The sequence below is a fragment of the Solenopsis invicta genome, chromosome 5 (assembly GCF_016802725.1).
Source record: "Solenopsis invicta isolate M01_SB chromosome 5, UNIL_Sinv_3.0, whole genome shotgun sequence".
Taxonomy (NCBI): domain Eukaryota; kingdom Metazoa; phylum Arthropoda; class Insecta; order Hymenoptera; family Formicidae; genus Solenopsis; species Solenopsis invicta.
Window position 1 is genome coordinate 27,933,601 of NC_052668.1, and position 8,303 is coordinate 27,941,903.

Here is an 8,303-nt window from a genome sequence, read left to right on the forward strand (position 1 = left end):
ACTGTAAATCGACTTTTCTAAGTCAGGCCTTCGGAATTGACTGCAAGTCGACTTTGCATAAACGTCTGCAGACGTCTTTCAAATGACTTTACGACGTCTAGAAAAAGACATGCGGTCCTGTAGTCCTGTGTACATCATGTATTATTGAGAAACATAAATATTTATATCGATAGACAAAATAGGTCCATATATGAAGAAACCTTGATTTACATCCCAATGAACAAACAATATTTTTTAATTGGTTTTTTAATAAAAATTTTTTCATATTTAATTTAATTATTGTATTATATTGATATATATTTTCTAATTGCATTCTTATTTAAACAAATAACAGAAAAATTATTCCAGATGCTATTTTACATTTGCAAAATTAGTAAAAAAACTATAATTTTATATTTGTTTATATAAATAATATGCTTTAATTTAATTATACATATTTCATTTTTTTGATAACGTATATTGATCTGATCTAACAATTATATACACATATCAGTATAAAGTATTCACAGGTCATGAGGGATTAGTTCGCAGCGATCACGGAGGTCGAACAACGTTCACCGGAGTCGCGACTTGGATGGGTGACTGCTTGAAAATTTCCGGAAAAAATTCCTAAGAAATTGATTTTTTTTTGCAAAAATTGTTTTTGAAACTATTACAAAAATGTTGTTTTGCTCACGTAGATTCCATTTGAATGATTTACGTAAAAAAAATGCAATGAATTATATTTAATTAGGGATATAGGAAACGGATTCAATGTGTTCAGTTTCTATAAAATTCAATACTTTTTTGCGGATTCAGAAACATGATTCATATGGATTTATCCAATCCAATCATTTCTCGTTTGCTGGGTCTTCTAATTGCATTTACAGATTTAAAAATCCTTTTCCACAATTAAAGTATAGACAGTAATGTATAATGGACGCTATATAAAGATAATAAAAACGAAAAAAATTGGAAAATTATTCTAAATTTTTTTTGTTTTCCTTATCCTTATATAGCGTCCATTATACATTACTGTCTATACTTTAATTGTGGAAAAGGATTTTTAAATCTGTAAATGCAATTAGAAGAACGGCATGCCCGAAAATTAACATTTGGTCGGTAAAAAAGGACAACTTTAGCATCACCTTAATTCTTTGAGATTAAAGCTCCTAAGTACTCGCCGCGGCCATATTGAAGATGTTAGAAGCGAGAAATTGCGTGAAATGGCACATAATTTTGTCCGACGTGCCATTTGTAAATAAAGCCAATTTGGAAACAGTCTAATTAGATGGCTTTAAAACACTTCTAAATATCTCACAACTATTTTTTTGCCTAGAAGTCAGTAAATAGTCGTAAAAAGCACGCCTAAAGTGACGCCTATTTAGATAGGAAAACACACAGATAGCTATTGAAAGTAGTGAAAAATGTACTTTTACGTATAAAATTTTAAGAAACTTTACTCGTGGTCCATTTTTACGAATTTGATAAATACGAGGAAAGTCATATATTTTTACAATGAAACACATAATAACAAAATGACATGCACGACAACATCTCGATCATCGTCAATCTGTCACGCTTCACGTTTAGTAGTTCTAATTTTGTCCGCGACAGAATGTTGCTACTATCAACGCGGAGTTCTCGGCTGAGGAATCAGGAGCCTTAAATGTAATATATTTTATTAAAACTTTTTTAAATTACATACATACACTTGGGTTAGAACAGAAGTATTTTTAAATGGAAATACACAGATAGTACTATTTGAATTTTATTAAAAAAAAAAATTATAGATATTACTACTTGGGTTATATTAAAAATATAAAAATACTATCACTTGCATTTTATTTGTTAAAAAAAGTATAGCAGTTATTTCAAAGAGCAATATATTCTTTTTATAATTGGCGCAATTTAAAGATTTTGTACATTTTTTAGAAAAATACATTTAGGTTGGATTAAATTACTCAATTTTAAGATATTTATTTTTAAGTAAATATTACTTGGGTTGAAATAAGATTTTTCAATAAAAAGTTAGGTTGTGTATAGAAACTAAGGGGTAACACCACTGTAGAATTTTCAAAAAATTGATTTTCTTTTTTTTGCTTAAATGATGTTTTAAGGTTTAGAAATAAGGTACAAAAGGTCTAAAAGCTAAGTATCATTTTTGGAAGTTCAAAGCATCGTAATTTTCGGTAAGATTTGAAGCGTTTGCGAAGGGATCCTTCTGAGAATAATAATAGCGATTTCGGCTGGGGTACACCGGTTGCACATTTCAGGTGTCGGTGCAGCTTTTGTGTTTGGCTAGTCAAATAATGCAGTCTCTCAGTGGTGCCGCGTGTTCGTCTGGGCTCGATGCACCTCACAAATGCATATTGAGTGTACACAAAGTGGGCCTGAGAAAATAGTCGGGGCCAGTTTGTGTGTCATCGATAAGGTGGCGCACCGATGTGCCCCAGCCGAAATCGTTATAAGAGAATTAGTTACCTACAGTGAAATTTCTTTAAAAGTCGGCCAAGAGGGATCAGGAAAAGACGAACATCAGGAAGGCTAATTGAGGCTAATTGTATGGCAGCGCACATTAAAGGTAAACGACAAATTTTTATTTCTGTTATATAAAACTTTAAACGCGTTTTTCTCGAAATCACTTTTTTTAAGCTTGCCGCACTCATAAATCTTGACCGATTTACTTGAAATTTTAAGTGTAGCTTTTAAGATACATTTGTCAGCGAAGTATGTACGGATTTTACGTTTTGTTGTAAACTTTTTTTTATAAACAATTTTCTACAAATTTTTTTGCAAAAAATGAATATTTTTTTTCAAACTTGTCATTTTTACAAAAAAATTATTTTTTAATTTCCGTACGTACTTCGCTAGCTAATGACGTAAAAAATTAAAAAAAATGGTTTTTTGTTCTAGAGCAAAAATTGTAGCAGATTTTGATGCGGCCGTAAAGCACCTTCCGAATCGAGTAGTCATTGTTGCCAACCTTTGTCACTTTGTCATTTTGTCATTTTGTAGTGAAAAGATGCAAAAAATATTTTTTTTAATACTTCAAAGAATGTAGAATAAGGTACTTAAAACGGATTTTGCGTTACCGTTTTTGTTTTCCTGTAAAAAATGATAAAAAATAGGCTTTTTTGGAGGCTTTACAGTGGTGTTAATCGTTAAAGAGGGTTGTACATGGGTTGGATTGTAAACACCTGGAACTGTTACGTCCAGCTTTGAAGAAAAAATATTTCTTTAAAAATATGTACTTGGAATTTGGGTAAGGCACGAAAGGTTCTTGTAGATTATTAAAGAAACGTGTGTCCCAAGTTGAATGCACTTATAATGATTCGATCTGGAATGCGTGTTAGGGAGATGCCTATTCTTACGAGTCGTGCGATCGTCCTTTGATCGAGTGCGAATTTTTTTCTTTTGAGGGTTTTTAGAGAAAATTGAATATGAAATAACTTTTAAACGTTATCTTGTATTTAATTTTTTTTTACATTATAAAAATACAATTTTACAACAAACGAAAAGGTAATTATTATATTATTCAAATGAGTATACGTATTTAATGGACATTAAAACTTATGTTGAAGAAATTACATTTTTAAAGATTATTCTTAAAAATTCGAAATTGGGAAAAAAATTATATTCGAAAAACTAATCTTAAATAATATCTGTATAATCCAATAATCACAAAAATTTTAATTACATTTAATTAATACAATTATCTAAATTTAACCGTATTTAATACAGTACAGAATTATCTTTTTAAAAAAGAGCAAATTTTTAATATATGTATTTCTTATGTGATTTTACATTTCCTGATGTTTTTAGTCTTGCAATTTTTAATGCAATTCTTAAATTGAATCAGAATAACAATATCAAAATATTAAATTGATAATCAATTTAATAATACTATAAACAATGATTGAAATAAATTGGAAAGAATTGAAAAATTTGGCGCTGCTTGATAAAAAAAGCAGTGAAAAGAATTGAAATGAGAAAGAATGCGCACGTACATACACACACTTGGCGGCTTTCTGTATTCTTTATTTTTTTATTTTTTTTGAAAAGGTAATTTTGTACTGATATCATGCATTTTGTAGTGTTAGACATTATGTATATTCTTTGTGTACCACTACCATTTCTATCGATTTCATTCATAATTTTTACTATGAATGACTGAAAAGTAAAATTTTTAAACAGAATAATTTTTTTTAAATAATCGATTAATCGCACTACACAAATGTAAAATGTAGGATAAGTAGAGAGACGAGATGCGTGTAAGAGAAGTGATGAGTAGGGAACGGGATAATGAGAAGAGGGAGAGACTAGAAAAACCCGAATCCCGAAATCGAGGAATTTATTTGGAACTCGAACCATGTTCGAAAGCGATCTACCAAGTCGTCTATTAGCAGACTGTGAATCTGTTGGACCGACGGGAAACTCAAACGGTCTGAGAGTCTTGGAGAACAAAACCCTAGAAGCAGAAGAGACTTTCTGAAAATAAGCAATGAAGATTTAATTTTCACGACTTAACGGTCATATTAGCGGAGGATTCTATATTCTATAAAGCGTGGCTCACTTTGAAGGCTAGCTCCGGCAACATTTGAGCAAAAGGTACCCGCATTTCATTCGTCTCCCAATTAGAAATAGTTCCTCGAAACGACGCCGTTTCGATGTCGAAAATGCAAGTCGAAAATTTTCGAAATTTTTGTTAATTTTGATGGATTTTTGACTCCAATTTCGAGTAATTTTCGACTTTCATTCGACATCAAAACAATATCGTTTCAAGGAACTATTTTGATGTTTAAGCACAAAAAAATAAATTATTTTTTTTTCTTTTTAAAGAATTATTTCTGACTACGTAAAATGATTTAAAAATCAAGATTATTTCGATATTGGTTCGAGGATTATTGTCAAAGGTATTCTTTTTTATTTTTGTTTATTTAAGATAATAACGTTTTTGATTGAATTTATTTTTTCAAAAATAGCATTATTTTTATGTTTAAAAATAAAAATAATTTTTACATTTTAAAATAATTATTGAAAGAATTATTTTTTTAACAAATGAAGAATGAATAAAGAAAACTTTTCTTGGAATTTTTTTAATTTTCTGTATAACATATTTTTTAAAACAATTCTCAGATTTTTTAATGTAAACCTTAGAATATTTTAAAATACACACACACACACACACACACACACACACACACACACACACACACATATATATATTATGTGTAAATATAATACTATGTAATTCTACTGAAAAGTGTCGATAATCTCTACATAATGTTGAAAACTTGAGTTTTGTCGAAAATTAATTTTATCATTATTTATTTCTTTCCAAACCATACAACTTTTGCCTAAAACATTTTTCTTGATAATACTTTATTTTCAAAATATTTGACCATTCCGGAATTTTGCTACGCGCTATATAGAGAATTATATCATGTTTATTAGTATTGATTTATTACATTAAATATCAATTTAATAATAAATTATTAATATATCAAAATAAATATTGATTTGTTAGCAATCATTTCTGTCATTATTTATATAGTGCATTAAATATACTAATTTATTATTTAAAATTTCACAAATCTGCTGGCTTTTGTTTTGTGCATACACGTTGTGTGCAAAAAACAATTGTCAGTAATAACATTATAATATTATAATGGTGATAATCGACTATGATCTAGCTTTGTAAGAAAAAGAATATCCCTCATTTTGTTAAAAAATTAATTTTATAATCTGTATTTGTCACGTCGACTTCCATTTTAACGTATTGCTAGGGAAATCAGTCATAATTGTATCACAACTTCAGGGGGTCGATCATGAAACTTTTTCCCTAGAGCGGAAACGTGAAAAGTGAAAATCTTTACCATTGAAGTTAATGGAGAAATTTTTCACTTTTCACGTTTCCGCCTTAGGGAAAAGGTTTCATGATTGACCCCCAGACGCTTTATTGCAAAAAATATAATAAGTGAGTGATATTACCGACACGACCGAAACGTACGCAGTTGTGTACCACCATGCGCGCCTGTATGAATAGCCAACCATGTAGACCAACATGTATGTGAACGCAACACCCTGTACATATATTAGGTGTAGTAAAAAGAAATCCATTATTTTGGAAATTCTATTATTAATGGAAATCGTCGAGTCCGACCGTTATGTAAGCACTGTTTTAATTGTTCAGGAGCTAAACATTGCACGAAAAACCGTTTGGAACCACTTAAATAAGGCTGGAAAAAGAAGCTCGATGTATGGGTGTTACACGAGTTAACGCAAAAAAACTTCATGGACCGAATTTCCATCTGCGAATCGTTGCTGAATCGCAACAAAATCGACCTATTTCTGAAGCGGATGGTTACTGGGATTTTTGAAAAGTCACTTACGACAACGTCAAGCGAAAACGGTCGTGGTCGAATTGCGGTGAGCCGGCGCAAACGGTGGCCAAGCCAGGATTGATGGTCAGGAAAGTTTTGCTGTGTGTTTGGTGGAATTGACAGGGAATTATCTACTATAAGCTGCTCCCCTACGGTCAAACTCTTAATTCGGACCTATACTGTCAACAATTGAACCGTCTGAAGGAAGCAATCACTCAGAAGCGACCAGCTTTGGCCAATAGAAGAAGAATTGTATTCCATCAGGACAATGCCAGGCAACACACATTGATAGTGACTCGCCAGAAACTCCGGGAGCTTGGTTGGGAGGTTCTTATGCATTCACCTTATAGTCCGGACCTGGCACAAAATAATTACCACCTGTTCCTGTCTATGGCGAATGATTTTGCTGATGAAAAATTCACCTCAAGAGAAGCTTGTGAAAATCGACTGTCTCAGTTTTTGCCAATAGGGACGAGGGTTTCTATGAGAGAGGCATAATGAAATTACCTTCAAAATGGCAACAATTAAGTTATCGAACAAAACGATGCATATTTGACCTAAATCGGATCATTCTAACTATGCTAAATAAAGCCTTCAATTTAATGCAAAAATAATGGATTTCTTTTTACTACACCTAATATGTATATATAATTATATATTTGAGCAGCGTCTCTACCTATAGTGGATACCTGAAATTACTACCTGAAACCACTAGATACTAACTTAGTACCATGATGAGTTTGACTTTAAATATATTTTTCTCCAAAATCGATGTGCGGAACGTTTAAACCTTGTGTAACCCCCAAAGGTTAAAAATTCTAGAAAAATTCTGGAAAAAGAAGGAATAACTCTAACTGTCCATTTTGTGTGAAGTAACTAATGCTGCAACAACTTAGAATTATGTAATCCAATGAAAACTCACAGAGTTTCAAAAATAGCCTGAAAGCACGATTTATAAAAGTACTGCATGGAGGCACGTTAACCTTACTCTGTTGATTTTTTGTTCGTAAGTTAATCGCTTGCTTCTCAATTTCACCCACTATTTGCGAAACCAATTGTAAATCGGAATTGCTTACTCCGACCACTTACTATGTTGTTCACAGTTTCAAAATTGGAATCGCTCACTCCAAATTCTGTAATATTCATGAACCTGTAAAATCTATGTACACTTATTTACACTTGTTTGTGTAAATAACAAAATATTTCGTGTAAATAGATTATTTAATGTTAATGTGAGAGTAACTTGCGTTAAAAACTGTAATTACAACATGCATTCAAATTGTTGATTTTGCGTCATAATTTCCGTGAATATTCTTTCCAGAAAATTTCAAAAGTCACGACGCAGAAAAGTATTACTCGGAGATACATCCTTCTCTTTTTGCATTTAGTATACGAAAATGCGAGATTTTGTTGTAAAAAGCAATATGTGAAACCAGAAGACTGTGTTTAAAATACCGATAAAGTTGATATCTATAAAGTTCGTTTTTATACTAATGCAATTCTGTGATTGGTTTATTTTACAACTATACTTAAAACGATTTTAAATATAATATAACATTGAGCTATGAATATTGATTGAAAAGTAGAGACTGAAAATTATATCATAAATTAAAAAGTAACGATAAAAGTAACTGTTAAATTCGTTACCGTTACAAAAAATAAAAAGTAACGCCGTTACCGTTCGTTCTGTCCACATCTCTATTATTTTGTACACCTACTTCGTGTAATTTATTGCTTCAAAATTCTTTTCCGTGTATTTTAGTATTTCTTTTTTATTCAATTTTCGACATTCAATGTTTTTACATAGCGCTATTCTTAGAAAAATATTGTACATAATTGTTTTAGTATGACTACTCAAAAAACGTTTTATGTAACGACGCAGACCGTAACGCATCATAAAACCCACATTGGCTGCAATTGTACTGTACCATTTTTGAC